This window comes from Toxorhynchites rutilus, chromosome 3 (assembly GCF_029784135.1).
Source record: "Toxorhynchites rutilus septentrionalis strain SRP chromosome 3, ASM2978413v1, whole genome shotgun sequence".
Taxonomy (NCBI): domain Eukaryota; kingdom Metazoa; phylum Arthropoda; class Insecta; order Diptera; family Culicidae; genus Toxorhynchites; species Toxorhynchites rutilus.
The window spans coordinates 43,766,784-43,789,657 of record NC_073746.1 but is presented as its reverse complement, the minus strand read 5'-3'; the positions used below and the strand labels follow the sequence as shown (position 1 = coordinate 43,789,657).

Here is a 22,874-nt window from a genome sequence, read left to right as displayed (position 1 = left end):
AAAATTTGTTTGTTTGGAAAAAGAAATGGCTTTTTTTTTAATGTTTGTTTTAATTTCAATTTTCAATTTCATTTTTCAATTTGAAATTGAAAAATTATATTAAAGTTTTCATGTCTGGACCTAGGGGCACGGACGTAGGTTTGACGTAGGACTGTGATTGTTCGGAATTTTTTTTATAAAATGTTATCTTCATTGGTTCGACAACTCGCAAGCAGATCGGACAAGTTATTAATCGATCCAACAAAGGTGTTTTTTTCACATAGAATAATAGTGTGCTTTTTCATCGGTTGCACTTGCGAGTGTAGCGAAATTTAAAGTGGTGCGCGCTGAGGATCCAAATCAGACACATTCATCACACACGCCACACAGCCGCGGCAAGTAGAAATTTATTTTTCTTTTGTTTCCCTATCATTCCTTCTTCCTTCTGTGCACGATATACACCATTGTTCAACTTTGTGTTAACCAAATCGGCAAACGTTGGCATTAGGGGTGATCATTATTTCTTATATACCGTTGAATTTTTATTGGAACTTTTTTTCATTTTAGCATTTTATTTGACATAAAATAAATCATAACCTTATAAAAAAATATTTTTTTTTTTCACTCATTTATTTATTTTTTAATAAAATTTAATAATTTATATTATATTCTGTTCATATCGAACAGTTGACCGATTTTTTTTATATGGCTGAGGGCGGGAAGGATCCCCCATCGACGCCATTGAATATTTCCGATACTGATCCTCCTCCTGAAGAGCAGGAAGATGAAGCAGAAGTTGAGGAAGAAACTTCTGTATATGAAGTTGGAAGTTCCGAAGATGAGGACATTGACGAAAAACAGGATTTTCGTCCAAAAGAATACCATGAAGGCTCCAAAGGCCCATTCATTGTATACTTTAGACGAAAATCTAAACCTCTCAATGTCATTCGTATCTCGAAGGAACTTACTCAGAAGTTTTCTGCAGTTACCGAGATTACACGGATGGGGCCAGACAAACTACGAGTTGTCGTCTCAAGCAGGACCCAAGCGAACGAAATCACGCGCTGCGACCTCTTTGCGATTGAGTATCGCGTATACGTGCCCTGTTGCAACGTCGAAATAGACGGCGTAATAACCGAAAAGGGTTTGACTCGAAAAGAGATTATCGATGGTGTCGGTCGCTTCAAGAACTCTTCACTAAAAACTGTGAAGATTCTTGCATGCGATCGACTGAAATCTGTGTCACAAAATGACAAAAATGACAAAAGGGTTCTCAATCGGACAAACTCTTTTCGTGTGACTTTTGAGGGTTCCGCCCTTCCAAACTACGTTGCAATAGGTGCACTTCGTTTACCTGTTCGGTTGTTTGTACCCCGGGTAATGAAATGCAACAAATGTATGCAACTCGGTCACACGGCCGCCTATTGTTGCAATAAAAAACGTTGCGCAGATTGTGGAGACAGCCATGATGAGAATCCTTGCGCGAAAGAGCACAAGTGTCTTCATTGCGGCGGGACCCCTCATGATCTTATCCAATGCCCGGTGTACAAACAACGAGGGGAGAAAATCAAGCGTTCCTTAAAGGAACGTTCCAAGCGGACTTATGCAGAAATGCTTAAGAATTCCGTACCAACGAATCAGGACAATCCCTACTCCATTCTGCAGAACGACGAGCCTGTTGCTGACGCTCCCAATGCAGGAAGCTCCGGTACATCGCAGGGTGCCGTCAGGAAAAGAAAAATTACTTCTTTTCCATCACTCCCCAGAAAGACGACCGAAACTTCCCAAGTTGGAATGAAAACTCGAATTGAACGTGCTGAGAATAGACCGAAGCAAGTACCTCCTGGTTTAAGCGGTTCTTCTACGCACCAGGGGTCCTCAGCTCTTCCTGGAGCAGCACCCACCCCGTTTGTTCCATTTTCGCGGTCGAGGCAACAGCCACAATCTGGTTTGCTTGCGCTTTCTGACCTGGTGGACAACATTTTAAATGCTTTAAATATAAATGACCCTCTTAAAAGCATAGTATTATGTTTGCTTCCGATTGTGAGAACATTTTTGAAAGAAAAATGTGGTTTTTTAGCAGCATTCACTTCCCTCGATGCCTTATTCAGTGCAAGAGGTCAAGGATTTGACCACTGTAATACAGTGGAATTGCAGAAGCATCATCCCTAAACTAGATCAATTTAAATTTTTAGTTCATAGTTCTAACTGTGATGTATTTTCCCTCTGTGAAACATGGCTTTCTTCAGCCGACGAGCTGAATTTCCACGATTTCAACATTATTCGCCTCGATCGAAATGACTCGTTTGGTGGCGTACTATTGGGGATCAAAAAATGTCACTCCTTCTATAGAGTCACTCTCCCATCGATGACAGGCATTGAAGTTGTCGCTTGCCAGACACAAATCAATGGCAAAGACTTCTGCATTGCCACGATATATATTCCTCCAAGAACCATGGTCGGCCGCCATCAGTTTTTTGATATCATCGAGGCATTGCCGGAGCCGCGGCTAATCTTAGGTGACCTCAACTCCCATGGAACAGCATGGGGGTCACACTACGATGACAGCCGTGCCACGTTGATTTATGATCTGTGCGACAACTTCAACATAACAGTTTTAAATACAGGGGAAGCAACTAGGATAGCCAACCCTCCTGCACGGGCAAGTATGCTAGACATATCACTTTGCTCTTCTTCGTTATCCCTGGAATGCACGTGGAAGGTAATCCAAGATCCCCACGGTAGTGATCACCTGCCAATAATTTTATCGATCGCCAATGAATCAGGTTCTCGTGAGTCAGTCGATATTGCGTATGACCTCACGAAAAATATTGACTGGAGAAAATTTGCAGAAACAATATCTGAAGCACTTGTTTCAATGCATGAACTTCCTCCACTCGAAGAGTATAACTTTATATCGAGTTTGATTTACGAAAGCGCACTTCAAGCTCAAAAGAAACGTGTTCCTGCTACCACTTTACGACGTCGTCCTCCATCACTTTGGTGGGACAAGGAGTGTTCAAAGATCTACCTTGACAAATCATCCGCTTTCAAAAAATTCAGGAAAACTGGATTAGTGGAATGGTTTCGAAAGTACCAAGCTCTAGAAGCCAAACTAAAAGGTCTGATTAAAGCAAAAAAGCGTGTATATTGGCGGAAATTCGTCAATGGTTTGTCAAGGGAGACAGCTATGAGCACTCTTTGGAATACGGCTAGGAGAATGCGTGGCTGGAACCATACAAATGAAAGTGAGGAATACTCTGACCGTTGGATTTTCAAATTTGCAAGAAAGGTTTGTCCTGATTCCGTTCCTGCACAAAACGTCGTACGCGACATTCCGCTCCAATGCGATTATGAGAATTTTTCGATGGTAGAATTCTCAATTGCCCTCCTCTCATGTAATAATTCAGCTCCGGGGTCGGACAAGATTAAATTCAACTTGTTGAAGAATCTTCCCGACTTGGCGAAACAGCGTTTGCTGAACTTGCTCAACAAGTTTCTGGAGCTGAATATTGTCCCGCATGACTGGAGACAAGTGAGAGTGATAGCCATACGGAAACCCAACAAGCCGGCTTGCGATCACAATTCGTATAGGCCGATTGCAATGTTATCCTGTATTCGTAAATTGTTAGAGAAAATGATTCTACTTCGTTTGGACAAGTGGGTTGAAGCGAACAATTTGCTGTCAAATACGCAGTTTGGCTTCCACCGAGGTAAAGGGACGAACGATTGTCTCGCGCTGCTATCTTCTGAAATCCAAATCGCATTTGCTCGTAAAGAACAAATGGCTTCCGTTTTTCTCGATATCAAAGGGGCATTTGATTCAGTTTCCATGGAAATTCTCTCAGAGAAACTTCATAATCGTGGACTTTCGCCAATTCTGAATAATTTCCTGTACAATTTACTCTCAGAAAAGCACATGTTTTTCAATCATGGCAGCTTGAACTCTTCTCGATACAGTTTTATGGGCCTACCACAAGGCTCCTGCCTAAGCCCCCTCTTGTATAGTTTTTACGTCAATGATATGGATGATTGTCTAACTAGAAACTGCACGCTGAGACAACTTGCAGACGATGGAGTTATTTCCATCACCGGTACTAATCCCGCCGTTCTGCAAAAATCCTTGCAAGATACCCTGAACAACCTGTTCCACGTGGGCCCTCAAGCTGGGTATCGAATTCTCTACGGAGAAAACCGAAATGGTCGTTTTTTCTAGGAAGCACGAACCCACCCAATTCCAGCTTCACCTATCCGGTAAAGCGATCAGGCACTCGATGTTTTTCAAATACCTTGGAGTATATTTTGACTCTAAATGTACCTGGGGAATACACATTGCGTATTTGAAACAGAAATGCCAGCAAAGAATCAATTTTCTCCAAACAATAACCGGAACATGGTGGGGCGCCCATCCAGGAGACCTCATTCAGTTGTACAAAACAACGATATTATCAGTGTTAGAATATGGCAGTTTTTGCTTCCGATCAGCTGCCAGGATTCATATTCTCAAGCTGGAGAGAATACAATATCGTTGCTTGCGTATAGCCATGGGGTGTTTGCATTCGACACATACGATGAGTCTCGAAGTCTTGGCAGGAGTACCCCCGCTTACTCTTCGATTCACAGAATTATCCTACAGATTTCTCATCCGTTGCAAGATCATGAATCCATTGGTGATTGATAACTTCGAAAATCTACTCCAACTGACTCCTCAGTCAAGTTTTATGTCTTTGTACAATGATTTCCTTACCCATGAAGTGCACCCTTCACCGGGCATCTCCAACCAAGTTTGCTTCCCATACTTTTGCAATTCCTCTGTCAATTTTGATCTGTCCATGCGACAAAAAATCCATGGAATCCCAGATCATCTACGCTCCGATTCTATTCCGCCGATATTTTCGGCAGAATATGGGAAAGTTAGATCTGATAAAATGTTCTTTACTGACGGTTCATTCATAAACGGGTCCACTGGCTTCGGCATCTTCAATGAAAATTCCAATGCCTCTTTCAAACTCAAAGATCCTTGTTCCGTGTATGTCGCTGAACTGGGTGCGATATACTACGCACTAGGGATCATTGAAACACTGCCCATCGACCATTATTTTATTTTTTCAGACAGTCTCAGCTCAATAGAGGCAATTCGTTCAATGAAAGTTGATAAACGCTCATCTTATTTCCTAACAAGAATAAGACATCTATTGAGTGTTTTGGTCGAAAAATTATTCAAGATTACCTTAGCATGGGTTCCCTCTCATTGCTCGATTCCGGGGAATGAGAAAGCGGACTCGCTAGCTAAGGTGGGCGCTTCAGAAGGCACACTTTTTGAAAGGCAAATTGCCTATAATGAATTTTTTCACATTCCTCGTCAGGACACACTCGTTAGTTGGCAGCGCATGTGGAGTGAAGATGAGTTCGGTCGCTGGTTACACACGATTATCCCTAAGGTTCCGACGAAAGCTTGGTTTAAGGGATTGAATGTAGGTCGTGATTTCATTCGCGTGATATCTCGGCTTATGTCCAATCACTACAACCTAAACGCGCATCTCTATCGCATTGGGCTCGCAGCAAACAATCTTTGTGATTGTGGCGATGGCTACCACGACATCGAGCATATTGTCTGGTCGTGTATCCGGTTCCATGCTGCTCGCTGTCAGCTCTCTAGAGCACTGAGAGCAAAAGGCAGACAATCGGATATCCCCGTCCGGGATATCTTAGGTAGCCGTGATCCTGATCTTCTGCTTCATCTATACCTGTTCCTCAGAAACGCCGATGTCAACGTTTAATGATGTTTCCTTCGTTGTGTCCCTGTTATATATCCCTCCTATCCGATCTATAAACTTTTACTTAGTCGCGGCAATACATACACACACTCTTTACAGATACACGGGCCAAAGGTTGTGCAGTCCACTGATCATTCAACAAGAGCCAAAGGTTGTATCGCTCATGACAACTCTACACGAGCTGATGTTTGCGCCGGCTAGTGACCATTCTATCCTGGATTCCTCGAGTCGAGAAGACGCACCACGCTAGATATGGGGTACAGACTAGGGGGCGTTGCTGATTAATGGTCAGCTGCATCCCAAAAGGAAGTATCCCGTGTCGGGCACAGGTACAGAGCATTGGAGACAGCAACATCACAATTACGAAAACACTTGTAATACTAACCTCGAGCCAACCGCGAGTAATCGGTTACATATTACTAACATAGTTATAAGGCAAACATTGTCGAAATATTGAACTCCCGGCCCCGTCAGGTTGACGCCATATGAGCCTTAATAAAAATATATATTTTGGATAAAAAAAAAAAAAAAATGTTATTTTTTTCATTGTTAAGAAATCTGTTATTTTAACTCCTTTGAAGAGGAGGTGCACCCGTGGCCGAGTGGTTAGCGTCTCACATTATCATGCCGGGTGTTCGGGTTCGATTCCCGTTCTTGCCGGGAGATTTTTCGTCAGTGAGATTTCCTTCGACTTGCACTGTGGTTACGCGTATTCTCTAGAGCTTACCTGTCGGAATACACTCAAGGCGTGTTATTTGGCTTAAGAAATCTTAACTAAGTATTAATAAATGACGCTAGTTAATGCATACGATGAGACGGCAAAAGTTCCACAGGGAACGTCAACGCCATTCAAGAAGAACTCTTTTGAAACTCGAAATGGTGGCCATGAAAAGTACCGTTTGTTATATGTACTCATAACCGTCTAACGGGTTATAAGGAAAAATAACAAAACTTTGATTTTGGCAGAAGTTAAACTGTCTAACTGAAAACGAATAATGAATATCAGTGTGACACATAACAGGGTAGAAATGGATCGTTAAAAAATGTCTTCATTACTTTGAATATGAAGGTTGTGGGGAAGAAACAGAGAAATGTTGGAAATACTTTCGATTTCGTGATATTTTGAGACAAAGTACACATGAAATCGTAAAGTTGATTTATTTTTAATGAATAGCTATGGTATTGTGCGCTCTTTCCACTTTTTTTTGTCTTAATACTAATAATAAGAATTATTAGTCTTATTCTAAGACATCGTAGCTTTTTCGGAGAATTTCACGTCATACAAACTGACACTGTGGGCCATTTTAATCTTACCTTGGCATCGATGATTTTCAGAAGTAATGATTTTCTATGGAATTGCTGCCATCTTACTAACCCACTCTACCATCTACATCGCCCTTATTCCTACACATTGACTGGATGTAAAACTTGTTTGATAGAATGAATAATTGCACACAAATTTGTGTTGCATACAACATTCACGTTAACAAAGCTGAAAGAAAAAATGCAGAACACTTTATGTATCTTTGCATTCACTCGCAAAACATACTTCTTTTGTTCGTTAAATTACTCACTTATTCTACTATTTCCACTGTAGATATCTCAGGTGAGAAAATTGCTGGATAAATTTACCGTCTAATTGTATATATTATAACATATATCGTAAGAACGGTTCTGCGTAATATGCATTTGAATTCTTTTAATTTTTCGTTACATATTTCGTAGAGTGACCTCCCTTTATAAAAATCGAAGAGGTAGTTCTCATTGACATTCTCGGCAAGATTAGATTAATTTAGCGTTTTGCGGAGGACAATAATCTAGATGGCATATTTGGATTTAAATTACAAATTCCAAAAAAAACAAGAATTGATTCAATCCTATACTTGTTTTTTTTCAATGAATCATCCTTTTTAAATTTCAACTTATTTTTTCACTTCCATCGTAGAAAAAATGGTGTAATGTTCAGAAATCATAGCTCATCTACTCCATAAAATCGATAGGAAACTATGTCATCGTTGGCATATGCATACAAATCTTTGCCACACTATTTGTCCTCTGTGGAAAAGGAAGCGTTTATGGCCTTCGAAGAAGGAGAACTAACGCATTACTCAATCGAAACGGAATGTTGCAATAATGAACCATAAATGCTTGCCAAAGCGGTCGCGAATAACAGGCCGACGAGTTGGAACGCAACTTACTGGTTCTATACAATATTTGGAATTTGATTAAATTTATTGTTCATTGTTTTTGTTGACGTTTCTTCATGTCTTATTTTTCAGAACAACTTGTTACAAAGGAGCGATAAACATCAGACAAGATGTTCTCCTGCCAAGAAAAAAAAACGGGAGAACGTTGTGTGGAAACGATACGCAAAACTGGTTCTAAATTGAATATAACCTATAGCAGTGGATGTTTCCGTAGTATAGACATGTTCAACACGTTACATGGAACAAAAACATACAAAATTCGTATTCTTACTCTAGTACGATGTAATAATTAACTCAGAAAACACTATATCAATCGTAATTCAGATACATCATTCGCAAAATCCGAACTTGCATCTTTCAAATAATTGTACAGTCGATAAGAAAATCAGTTGCTGTGCTGTTGGCAGTTGATCTATCTATCGGAATGAACACGAAGAATTCTTTCTCTCGCCAAATAAATAATCACTCATAAATTAATGAAGATGATCGCAAGCAAACAGGTGCTGCGTCAGAAAAAAATGAAAATAAATAAGCAAAAAGATTAATCATCTTAGTTCATACTGAGAAATTCTTCTCGTAGTATTGAAATTAATGGGAATATTCCGCTCCAAGAGCTGCGTATGCTTTTGTTTATCGACGTTTCGTAGGGAAGTATTGAGTCTACTACATCCTTGTTTCCAGGCTATTAGCCATGCTTCCATTTCATTCATCTTCTTTCACATCCACGCTATTCCGAACCTCCAAAACATCAAATGATTGGAAGCGGATGCTTCCAATAGTCGACGAACAGTGCGTCCAAGCAATGAATTATTGCTAAACGCCGGATGAGCTCTGATCTTTCCCAAAATTAAAAAAGCATACACACTGTTCGTTTCATTTGTTTACAACTCTGTCCCAGAATATCTGCGGGCCCCCGTTCATGTCAAGTTCGTCCAACAGAGCAGTAAATTTCTCGCTTGGAACTGGATGATTCGAGTAAGTATATCACCCACCCGTAACCTCACAATGAACGCACTCCTACGCACAAGATAAATTAACTCCGCCGCTCGGGACGGCACCTGTTGGAATTTCACCCGGAGTTTCACAGCAGCGCCATCCCCTTTGAGGACTGAGCCGTCTGCGGCCGTCCAGAAAACAAATATCGGAGCGAATAAATTGTTGGATCTACTCATAGCGTGTTAATCTGCATGGCAATTAAAATAATGCCCTGACTTTGAATCTAATAAACCACGCAGGAAGAGAATCGCAATCTAAGAAGTGGTTGAGGTGAAACTAAACGAATCTAAAAACGACACCGAAAGTGGTGCTGTGACAAAAAATAAACCCATGTCGTTTGAGGCATGTCGGATTTAGAACACAAGTCAAGGCTGTGTTTGGGGATGCCACCCGTCTCGAGTGCGACGTAATCATTTCCGCTTGTTGTGGGATTAAAACGCCAGGAAGCTTTCTCCATCTTTTGCTCGATTCGCCGAAACGAAACACGTGGAACAACACACCTCTTTGAAGTGATTAAGTGAACGCATACTAAATACCGCAATTGGGGTAAACATCGGCTCCTTGCGTTCATCACTTATATTATAAATAAATGTAAATATTGCAAAGTTTCAAACAGAAAACATCACGAGGTCGATGGATGTGTATATTTCAATCCAGCTTAACTGCGGTGATTTTCCATCGCTGGTAAGTCTTCGACTCGTACGCCGGGAGCCGGGTACCTTGGACAGGTCTTGCTTGCCTTAAGCGCCGTGGTTGGGCCGCACAGCAATCAAATACGTGCAAATTCCCAGCATTAGCGATAGTGGAGTGTGATTTGATTTGAATGCAATCTGAATTTAATATGGAGCCGCTTCGTTATTTGTTTGAGCTACATCTTTTAACCATAGTGCCCATGTTTGTACAGGAGACGTAAGCGACGAAATGAGCAAAATTTTTTTTTCACCGTTTTGCATTCTACGCAATGTAATACGTTTACTCAACATGCATACGAACATTTTGACGTAGGACTACGTCTAACCGGAAGATATAGGGGGTGAAATGGAAATCTAGGCACTGAACAAGTAGGAAAAAATGCAAGATTTGGAACGCTTATAACTCGAGCATTTCTCAATAGATCGCAAAGGTTTTTGCATCAATTGATAGGAAATATATCTACGCATCTATCATAACGAATAACATTTCATTTTTCTTGAGATAAATAATTGAATAATTGTGAAATATCAAGCATTGTCAAAATGCACTATGTGCCCATTTTTGATTGGTCCATTATGTGCTCCTCAAATCGTACCGACCAAAACGGGCAACCAGAGCAGCAGCGAAATAGAATGAAGCACGATTGGAAAGGAAAAAGAAAAAAATGAACGAAACATTGGTCGCAGTCTCACACATGCGTAATTCTCGAGCCAGCCAGTCAGCTTAAAAATCCCCGCTCCGCTGCCGTAACGATCCAACTTAAAGATGTAGAACCCTAGGTTGATCACTTGATATGTAGTACTTTATTATAATGTAAACCAAATTAAGAAATAAAAAGAATTTAAGTGAAAAAAAAGTGCCGTAACGATCATTCTCATTCAAACCGTACACCACATCGGTTCGCATCACAACACATCAACAAACCAACCCAAGCAGCCATGTCTGGACATGGTAAAGGAGGAAAAGTGAAGGGAAAGGCAAAATCCCGCTCGAACCGTGTTGATCTGGAGTTCCCCGCAAGGGTAGCTAGGCCGAGCGCGTTAGTACCAGTGCACCAGTCCACCTAGCCGGCGTTATATAGTTTCGGCCGCCGAAGTGATCGAGTTGGCTGGCAAAGCTGCTAGCGACGATAAGAAAACCCGCATTCGGAACGGAACACATTCGGTTCGGTGGACATCAAGACAACAGGCAGTTGCAGCGAGTGGCGAGTGGCAAACGCAATCGCAAAACGGCATCAGGTAGCAGAAGAAAAAAGTTTGTTCTTTATACAAACTGCTTTGGTGGCAAATCCAGAACAAGGCGGCATCGAGGGCGTTCGAAATGGTTTTTTTCAAAACCACGAGTACTAAGTTTTCTAAATTGGAACCATTCCATAAAACAAGACGCTTTTCAGGGCCATTAAACCTTCCAAAAAAGAGTTTAGGAAATACAGTTCAATGCTTTCTAAAACATATCCAAAATAATAATAAAACACAAATTGATTTTTTCATAATTTGTTTGCCAGGATATGATGAGTATGTGAATTTGGCAGTTGTTCTGAGCTTATTGATTTTCAACAATTCTTAAATTGCTTCTAGATTGAAAGTACAGTAATTTACACTTATCTCGACATTTAGCTAATTGGACGGACCTGTAATGCGACATATTTAGTTGGACATTTTTGTAAACATAGAGTTCGGGGTCCAAATTATGACCCCACATTGAAAGTTAACACTGTATCACTGTCATCGCAGATGTTCAATTACAGGTTAAAATTACCTCCAATCCGATACTGTGGTGGTAATGCGACGTGCCATTGAATGTAATTTACTGTAAAATATGTCATAAACTGGATGGGAAGAAATATTCCAACTGTGAAAGCTGTGGCGAGTGTCAAATGCAATCGCTAAACAGAAAGGTTTAGCCGAACAAGATGGGGATATCGAGTGATAACAAAACAATAAACTCTTTAGATTGAAGATAATTTTGTGATCCTGAAAAGGACCCTTTTTAGCCTGCATGTGAATCCAACGAGCGAACAAATCGTAATGAATGTATTTTTTTGCCATCGCTCCCTTTTAACGCTCATTCGTTCGTTTCGTTGGACTCGCCCCTCTGACTGAGTCTGCCGATTTGTCTCATCCTGTGAGTGTGTACTGCTAGAGTATAAAACACGCGGACCCCAAAAAAATATCTTATTTTCTTTCAAACCGTATACCCGTGTGGTTGTACGTCATCGGCATCGTGGACGTAACAAAGGAGGACAAGTTAAGGGAAAGGCAAAGTCTCACTCGAACCGTGCAGGTCTCCAGTTCCCTGTTGGTCGCATTCACTGATTGCTCCGCAAGGGTAACTAGGCCAAACGGATTGGTGCCGGAGCACCAGTATACCTAACAGCGATTATAGAGTTTCAGCCGTCGGAGTGCTCGAGTTGGCTTGCAAAGCTGCTCACGACAATCAGAAAACCCGCATCAAGAACAGAGCAGCTTAGTTTCAGTGAGTGGCAAAGTGTTTCTCCGGCACGTCGCATTAAATGTAATTTACTGAATAACATGTCACAAGCTGGATGGGAAGAAATTTTCCAACTGTGAAAGCTGTGGCGAGTGGCAAACGCAATAGCTAAACAGGAAGGTTTAACCGAACAAGATGGGAATATCGAGTGATAACAAAAACACAACACCAAAGGTTCTTTTCAGAACCATCAACATATTCATAAAGAGTAAACAGTAAACTAATCCATTTTTCAGGTAGATAGGTAGGTATTCACGTAGGAGAAGAAAATAAAACAATATATTTAAAATATATATTTAACAAAAGCTGTCCCCTGTGTATAGTCCTACGTCACTCCGGTTATGTCCCCGACATTACCCACCCGTCTTTTTTGTTCGAAAACATTTGAGCAATTTTAAAAAAACGTTTCCAAAAAAATCACTGTCCCCATAACAGACGTATTTCCATGCAGCTTTCATACATCGTTCGAAAATCAATAATTATAAGTATTATGTGCTACCAGCTAAATCTAAATTTGAATCACATTATTTGTAGAGTCCAAACATGCCTTTCATTATAGTGTCTTATTACTTAGTGTTTCCTAATAGATGAATATAAGAAATCATTGAAACGCTGCTCATATAATTAAGGTAAATGATTTTGGTTTGTCCAGTCGAAAATATGATCATGGTTTGTCCACTTTTTTGAATGCTCTAATTCAGCACACCTTTGTCAAATCAGGTATTCGAATGTTAAAATATATAAATAAAATTGTCTTTTTCATGATTTACAGTAGTTTTATAATATATTTTTACGGAATATCATGTTTTAAAGGATTATACAATACACTATCTATTGGTGTCAATGCGCCCCTCATTCGAACCAACTTTCAATCGATCACCAGATGATTATTTCGCACGTATTCAGACCTTTTCTGGATTATAACACTTACAAATATTGTAAACGTCATTCTTGCACACCAGTTGTATCAGATTTACATATCTAAACCATTAATTTAACGCATTTTGATGAACTCAATTTTGATCATGAGTTGGCCAATTCAATAATGTTGTTTTGTCCCATGATTTCTATGGCAACCGCTTAGCGCGCTGCAGTTTGTTTATTGTGTCCTTCGGGCATAGCAGAAATAAAGTTTCTCTATATTGAGTGTGTTCAGGTGAACACTTTTAAAATGCAAATATTCTGAAGAAAGCCTAAATTATGAATAGATCAATATGATGACAGTAAACTCAAACAATAGTAAATGCAACATCTACTTGAGAATTCGAATGTTTTCATTCAAAAATGGTGATTTCTAAAGCCGGACAAACCATGATCATTTTTTGGACAAACCATGATCAGAGGTGATCAAACCATGATCATAATTCCTCTTTGAGGAAAATCGTTAAAAAACATAAAAATTTGAACAATTTCAACACCTTATGGTAGTATTAGCAACTAGAGACTTGGGGCTTTTCAACAAACTCAAACTCGTATCGATTATATGTGATTTTCATGAAGAAAAATCGATTTGCGATAGTTGCGTAAAAACACCCCAAATCGGACAACCCTACTATTTTCTGTACACTGCACTGCGATGAACGAAGAGAAGCAATTGTGTTTTTTAATGTTATAAATACCTAAATTTCTTCAAGCAGATAATAAAACAATCAGATCAGTAGTAAAATTAAAATAATATTGGTTCTCAGTTCTGTTTGACGGAATCCCGTAGTGTCCTCTGCTGTTCATATCTTCCACGTTTCTCCATCACTCCACCATCCTTATGCAATTGATCGTGATATCGGTGAATCATGTTGCTAAAATTACCAACATTGCAGATTGCCTCTACAAATTCAATTACACCCAGGTTTTATTTACGCGGTTTTATTTGCGCGGTTTTTTTCACGAAGTTTTTTTACGCGGATTTTCCAATTAACGCGGTTTTTTTACGCCCCCTCAGCTCAAATTTTCTCTCATGTACCCTCAGAGCAAATTACGGTAATAAGTGCTTGTAACGGAGTTTAGCGCTTAGTGCCGCACCTTATCACGATTCTTACGTGGATTTTAGGTGTTGGGTAATGAGGAGCTCACCGGGCGGTACAACGGCACGGGGTTTTTACGGGCAGCTATTCGTGAATGTCTTTTCCTGTCTACTTAGCTCTGGACGGTCCAACAGTGGTACTGCACGTGCATCGGCAGAAGAGTGTACAAATTACTTGGGAATTTTCTAGCAATAGCAGATGACCTCATTCGTGAGAAAAACCGAACTATAGCTACCAGTTACCAACGAAATTGCAGGAAAAAACTACGGGTTTTCGGAAGCGAGCAACACTCAACTTTTTACTTCAGTTGTACGTCAAGATAATCCCATTTGATATCTATCATTTGGTGACAAGGTTTTGACGTAGGACTACGTCTTTCATTTCTATACCGGGGTGTAAAATCAAAGTTTCGAAAACGAAAGCGTTACGCCGGAGACCGAGATTTTGAGCGTTAATAGCTCCTAAACAACTGAACGAAATGGTATGATAAACACTTCATTCGAAAGATAAAATGTCTACGCGTTCTATACTTGTTACTTTTTGATCCAAAAACTTGTTTCAATAGTCTTAAAATTGCTTTCAAAACAGGCTATTAAAATCACCAATCGGTATATAAGCGAGCGCCGCTCGGAAATCCACTCAGTTCGAATTGAACAGCGATTGGAGCATGTTGTCGCTGTTGTGGTGAAGCTCTTCGTTTATCATGAAAGCGCTGATGAACGGTGTCACCAAGAGCCTGTTTGTACACCTTAGGCTAGACATGAATCCATCAGGAGGAGAGTGATGCCACAAACGGTTCCCCGGGAAGATCTCGAAGCAGCCGCTACACACACACATACACGCACGGAATTCTTTCCGTTTGGATACCATTCAGCATCGAGAAAGATCCGGAAAATAATCTGCCAGTTCCTCTGGGAATTTAAAATTACATTCATGTGAAAGAGTTTATTTTAATGTTTTCTATCCATGTAACACTGTGACTAAATATATTTCAATCAAGTGCTATTAACAGGTGGTTATCGAATTAGTAACCACTAGTGGGCTTCCAGTATCGAGGAAAATGTGGAAATATCTAATCGTTACTGAAAAAAATCTACCAGTTCCTCTGGGAATTTAAAATTACATTCATGTGAAAGAGTTTATTTTAATGTTTTCTATCCATGTAACACTGTGACCAAATACATTTGGTTTTGTGATTTTTCAATCAATCGCAATTTACAGGATAGCTTCTGAAGATTATTTTTCCCCATCAGTAGGATATTTCCGTATCCAATATTGTATGCGCCCGCAATCGATTCTTGCTCTGTCGCCGAAAGTTCCGAGCTCAGAGAGTTCATTCCCCTCTAGTTTGCCTTCCAAATTGCCATCGTAAACCACACCTTCTCTCGATTCAATCACACACAAAAAGCATACTTAAGCGATATTCTGGTGGTGAGACGCATTCATTTTTCGTGAGGACATCGACAAGACAACATCGTAGCCTAACGTGCTGGAGGAGGTGGACTGCGAAGGATCGACACATACACGCACAGAATTATTTCCGTTTGGATGCCATTCAGCATCGAGAAAGTTCCGGAAAGATCTAATCGTTGCTGGGAAATAATCAGCCAGTTCCTCTGGGAATTTAAAAATACATTCATGTGAAAGAGTTTATTTGAATGTTTTCTATTCATGTAACACTGTGACCAGATATGTTTCAAGCAAGTGCTATTAACAGATGGTTATCGAATTAGCATTAACCACAGGTGGGCTTCCAGTATCGAGGAAAATGTGGAAATATCTAATCGTTACTGAAAATAATCTGCCAGTTCCTCTGGGAATTTAAAAATACATTCATGTGAAAAAGTTTATTTGAATGTTTTCTATCCATGAAACACTGTGACCAAATACATTTGGTTTTGTGGTTTTTCAATCAATCGCAATTAACAGGATAGCTTCTGAAGATTATTCTTCCCTATCAGTAGGATATTTCCGTATCCAATATTGTATGCGCCCGCAATTGATTATTGCTCAGTCGCCGAAAGTTCCGAGCTCAGAGAGTTCATTCCCCTCTAGTTTGCCTTCCAAATTGCCATCGTAAACCACACCTTCTCTCGATTCAATCACACACAAAAAGCATACTTAAGCGATATTCTGGTGGTGAGACACATTCATTTTTCGTGAGGACTTCGACAAGACAACATCGTTGCCTAACGTGCTGGAGGTGGACGGCGAAGGATCGACACATACACGCGCAGAATTCTTTCCGTTTGGGTGCCATTCAGCATCGAGAAAGTTCCGGAAAGATCTAATCATTGCTGAGAAATAATCAGCCAGTTCCTCTGGGAATTTAAAAATACATTCATGTGAAAGAGTTTATTTGAATGTTTTCTATTCATGTAACACTGTGACCAAATATTTTTCAATCAAGTACTATTAACAGGTGGTTATCGAGTTAGTATTAACCACTGGTGGGCTTCCAGTATCGAGGAAAATGTGGAAATATCTAATCGTTACTGAAAATAATCTGCCAGTTCCTCTGGGAATTTAAAACTACATTCATGTGAAAGAGTTTATTTTAATGTTTTCTATCCATAAAATATCCATATAATACATTTGGGTTTGTGATATGTCAATCGAGTACAGTTATCAGGTTAGCTTCTGAAGATTATTCTTCAGAACAAGGTTTTTCGTATCCTATATTGGATGCATAAAACCTTGTGCCTCCAACGTAACGCTCTCGTTTTCGAAGTCTCCCAAATATTCATTTATTCATTCATTCAGAATGGATTTAGATTCAATTTCAAACAAATGATCTCTAAATCAACGATAGTCCTACGTCACCCTTGCGGTTATACCATAGATATAACCCACTTCCTGTTTTTTTACGAGGTACGTATCCCCCGCGTAAAAAAAACCTGGGTGTAATTGAAAAACATAAACCTGCTGTTCTTATCATATCCCAGAGTATTCAAGAAAAAATTACTGTCATAGACTCGCAACAAATCCAGCGCATCTTTTCCAGACATTTCACTAAATTTCTTCCAAACCTTTTTAATTTTATCTGCTACCAATTGAAACTACCGACCGAGACGTTTTGACCATTTTGGGAAATGTGAATACTAACGCTACAAACAGAGCAACCTGGTGGTTACGTCTAGCTATGTGAACAAACGTTCATTGAAACGATCATGTCATGACAATCATGTCCGCATAAATAGACGCGAACGTTTTCCAAATGGAAAAAATATGTTCGAATCAACAAAATTTCCTAGGCTCTCTTTTTGCCGATAATATCTTTCAACTGGACAGATTATTTCATTGGAAATTTGCATGGTTAGGTTTGTGCGCAGAGTTGCCACATAATTTTAAAAAAATGAGTAAGAATGAAAATAAAAATCAGGAGAAATCAGGATAATTAATATTGGGTTGTCCGGGAAGTTTGTGCTGATTCTTGGGATAACAAGACTAACATTTTTGTTTTAGTTTTCAATTTTTTTTATTATATATACAGTTTTATACCACAATCATTCGCAATCTTTCACACATTTTTCGTCGAAAACTGTTGAAGGTTTTTTATGCTGTCCGTAGAGTCAAAGTTTTTTTCCCTTGAGAGAACTTTGTAGGGACCCGAACCTGTGATAACCTGAAGGTCCAATATTTGGCTAGTTTAGCTGATGGCGTATGGGTCTTGAATCATATATAATTATGTTATATACCACAAATATCTACCAAAGATAGTGATGTGAGATCTTTTTTTTTCTCATTTCTTACTTCAAGAATGAAATCTTTACAGACAAGCGGTCATCCTTGAAGTAAGGAGTGAGAGAAAAAAATAACTCGGAGCATTATTCTAAATGTTCATTTATTCAATTCGCGTTGACGGCATTGAGCTTCATGTTGTAACTTAGTGTTAGTGTTACAATGTTTTCTTAATTTAAATATTATTCCTACGGTTCATGTCTCTTTTTAGCTGTTTTTTATTCATTGTTGTGTCAATTATTTCGCAGTGCTGAATAGATTATCTATTCCGAAGATAATATACAGAGAGTAAGCATTATACAAGTGCGGACCGAATAATTATTTTCTGTGAGCTATTATGATAGTTCTCATTCTCAACCAGGAACATTTTGGAAGGGATCCCTCTGTGTTTATTACGATTAATTTCTATTCCAAAAACGTGAAAAGTTCAAAAATCAGGAAAAATCAGGATCATTCCAGTAAAACCAGGCTAAATCAAGTGTTCTTCAGGATATCCGGGAGTGAGCCGAAAAGTCTGGAAAATCCTGCAAAATCAGGAAGTTAGGGATCTCTGCTTGTGGGCCAAAAAACAACAAAAATGCGTTTTCCCAACACTAATAGTGTTGGTGTTTGGCAGCATAGGGCATATCATTGAGTGTGTTACCTGGGTGCATAAACAAATTAGGTCTTCAAAAATATTAGGGGTGTTTATCATTTTTCTACTGATTGTCATAACAACAAACAATGCTGCCCACGTTTGCATAGGAGACGTAATCACGTAATCACGTAATCCTGAAACGTCGAGATCTACTGTCATCTCAAAAAAAAATTGTCAAAAATTGACACTCCTGGACTTGGTTTTTTTCTTTTTTAGTTTTTTTTCGGAATACGAGGCAAAACGTATGGTTTTGGGTGCCAATAAAAATAGTTATCTCGATTTTTCATTCGGAAATTGCCGCGTAATGTTGATTTGCATGATAATATACCCAAATGCAAAGTATTAGCTCAATCGGACTTCATTTACTAGTGTCGCAAACGTTAAAATTTGAGTTTTTTGAAAACCGAAAAATCACCGGAAATCGGGGTTTTCATTTTTTTCTCTTGATGACAAATGTCTTAAAATTGCATGACATGTCGAGATATACAGATATTGAAAAAAAAAATCGATTCGAATATATTTTACATATTTACAAAGTGATCTTATTATTTTATAAACTTATAATACCGTTTTTTATATGAAACCACATTGCAATAAATAATATTTGTTATGCGTTGCAACACCCAAAAGAATTCAAACATCAACAGATCATTTTCTGAGAAAATTCATCTCGAAAAACAAAGAAAATAATAAAACTGCATATATTTTACACACCGTTATACCATAAAAATTAACTACATCACATAATTATTTCAAGCGAAAATTATCTACTCTTTTAAGAAAATTTACTTGTAGGTTAAAAAATACTCGGAGAACAATCGAAAACGATCAAAGGTTGAGTATTTTCAGTAAACTTTATTTCGAATTCACTTTATCTCAGAAACTGTAGCATTTAGCAAAGTTTTATCGTGCACCTTTTTGATTGCAAATTATGTGTACTTCCAGAAAATTGTGTCTAAAAACAATCATAAGAAACATTAATAGTATAAATTGTTGAAATGCTTAATCTTTTTTCATAAATTTTTTTCAAAATAATCAATTATTTCCTTATTTAGGTGTGTGAAAATTTGTATGGGGTTTCTGCAAAGCTTGAGAACTAATCAAGCAAATGGAATCAAGAACCAAGGAACCAAGGGGCAATAAACTTTTCTACGGATGCTCGACACTCCTCTCCCCTCTCTAAGAGAGGGGACAGCGAGAACTCATCAAGCAAACGGAACCAAATTTGGCATGTGGATGTTTCAGTGGTAAGAAATATTTCTATGGTGTTTCGACATACCTACCCCTTCTCTAAGGGGTGGGAGGCTGCCATGCAAATTAAATGCAAACTTCTTCATAACTCGAGAACTAATCAAGTAAATGGAACCAAATTTGACATGTGGTGGTTTTAGGGGACAAGAAATGGTGGTTCGACACTCTAAGGAAGGAAGGAAAGGGGAAGGGGACTGCCATATAAATGAAACACAAATTTCTGCATAACCCGAGAACTAATCAAGCAAATGAAGCCATATTTTCAGGTGGAAAAACGCACTCCTATATTCTATAACTAAATAACTGAAAACGGATCGTCAAATGTGATGGTTAGCGTAAAACTCGAGGGAGGAATTGTCCGATTTGGTATGTCTTCTTTTTATTATATTTTCTGGATCAAACATGTATTCTATGTAACCGAAAAACATGTTTTTCGCAAGTGATTGAAACTGTGTCTGAAAATAATTTGATATTATAATGACGAGTTTTGATAGAAGTCCTAGGAAATTTATGCTCGCTAACGTTCGGTCTAACCTAACTAAAGGATCGTCTTCTATGTTTCAAACTAATCGGGCAATCGGTGGAACACAGGATTGCTTGCGAAAGGCCGTCTCTTCCGACGGCGGGTCGGTGGCCGACTCGGATTGCGTCAACTTGGTGGCTCGGGACCGCCTCGGTTCCTTATCCTCGTTAGATGAGTACTTCGTCCCCATTACATTGCCCTCAGAATTAATTCCATTATGAATTGTATTTGCTCTCGTGTGTATCAGATCCGTTCCAATGGAACAATCTTCCAACTTTGTTAACGGTTTTGACCGAGAATTCGAGAAACGGTCATTCCCGCAGTGTTTCTTTTTTATCGATGCATCTGTGTGGTACCGTGTGCGTCTCTGTTTGACGCTTGTGCAATGCGTGCGTTGAAATGAAAAAACAAATTAATTTTGAGGGAAGTATTCATTTCCAATTGAATACGAAGGGGCTATCCTCAGTTGAATATGACTATGCCGAACCCTGATCTCTATGCACAGACCCTTCTACTTTTTTCACACAAAATTTGATCGATTTTTTTTTTGCAAACAAAGCTGCTTTCAAAAACTGAACATTTAAAATGCCAGAACTTTTCAGCATTACTGAAAAACATGAGTACCAACATGACGCTCAAAAAAATCGAAAATCGATTATACGTAACTGCGGGAATTCAAAACTCGCGCTGCTATCTGCACTGATACACGCGTATTTTCGAACTTATCACTCTGAATATAATCAATACAAGTCGTTTGTCATATCTCGACTGAGTACAATTAAAAAAATATGCAGGTAGTATTTCGTTGGGACGGCAAAGTACCTCTGGGAATGTTAGTACGATTGGAGATGTAGAAACTAGCTGCCATTGCAGCAAGATCATGCTACAATGGTACAAACATATTGGAATTCACGGTTCATCCTAAAAGAACCGAATTTGTCAAACTGTCTACAATTCCTGGCAATAGAGAAATTTGGGAAAATTATGGGGCGGAAATTGAAAAAGTAATCAGGTAACCAAAAGAGACGTTCTCCTACTGATAAAAAAGAAAATGTTAGACAATTTCCTCGAAATGAATATTGTTTTGTATTTTTCCCTGAAAGTACATGCAATCACAGTTTAAACACTCGCATTAAAGTTTGTCCTGATTTCTAAATCATCTATTCGCTATAGAACAACATTGTATTCGAACTTGAATTTTCGACTTCATCTAATTTTCAACTTGCCCTTTCGGTAATAGCAGCTCCGTACCAATTATTTATTCGGGGAATATTCTGCCTCTCCCTCGGACATCATTCACAGCCACCGCACTGTGGATCCTGGCTCGAACACATGTAGTTATTACGAATGAAAATAAACGTGAAAATAAACAGATCGCGCCGTGTCTATTTTGGCATCAATACACCACACTGCTCACAATCACCCTGCTGTGATTCGCAACTGCCTTCTGGCTCTCTTAGCCAACCTGAACCTGGCTCAACTTCAATATCACTGCAGTTCACTTGCTCTCATTCAAGTGAATAAATATTAGAGCATGTTTCATCGCAAGCACTAAATAAAACACCGAGAATCACCATTTCCCTCTTTCATCTGGTTGGAGAAAGATGATGAAAAAGCATAAATTACACCTCCACCAGCCGCTAGAGCACCAACGATGTAGCAGCTTGGTCTACGTTAAAACAACAATTAAATGCACACACGTGGAACATCTCTTTTTAGAGAGCATATGTTTGAACATAGTTGGGCGGGAAAATTTTCACTATCACGAAAACTATGAATCCGACCCAACGCGCGCGCTCCTGTTTATCCCGATGGGTGGCAAACAAACCAATGAACCACGGATGTGAATGTGCGACCTGCTTCAACTATAAATTAACACTGTCGCTGATGTCAAACTAGAAGCCCCAGAACCGCGACTAAGTGGCCGTCTTCATGAATAGATTAATTCACACGAGAGGGAGAGTGTTCACGAATTGCGCTCAATCCTAATCGCATCACGCTTTACCAGCGAAATTTTGTGCAAAATAAACAGACTGGTAAAAGACAAACAGTAATATTCTCACGAAGTGAGATTAATAACAAGATGTTTCTCGGATAATCCTAACAAATTGTCGTACGCGATAAATTGAGATTGATCCATGAATTGAACGCGATAATGATTTGCTTACTTTTCTAAAGCGAAACATTTTCTACAGGGTCTTTCAAATTAAACGCTCATGCAAAAAAATAGAATAGCTCCTTATAAAAAAATGTTTTCGCTCCGTCTATGATAACACTGCATTTCCCACTTCGCAATTTAGTTTTTTTTATTAAAAACATAACGATTGTTCTTCACAAAAAAGTCAGTGAATGTTGGCAAAGGGGCCGTGCTCAACCGTACGGCACAACTTGGTGGAGATACACTCACAAGAGCGCTATACGGCACTGACATCCATCTTTCGGGTGCAATTCCAGATCCGCGTGGTCAGCTGTTTGGCGTCCGTGGCCCGCCGATTATTCTTGTACCCCAGAGTACTGAGGGAACCGATAAAATCCCCGATCGGACGACACTGGGGCAAG

General features: G+C 39.3%; 1 protein-coding gene across 1 annotated transcript in view; it reads right to left on the bottom strand.

Moving 5' to 3' along the window:
* LOC129774839 (calmodulin-lysine N-methyltransferase) overlaps positions 1-22,137 on the bottom strand; it is a 64,425-nt gene extending 42,288 nt beyond the window's left edge. Inside the window, exon 1 of the mRNA XM_055778852.1 lies at positions 21,567-22,137. The gene's annotated coding sequence lies outside the window, so the exon portion shown is untranslated. The remainder of the gene's footprint in view (positions 1-21,566) is intronic.
* Positions 22,138-22,874: the final 737 nt, after the last annotated feature.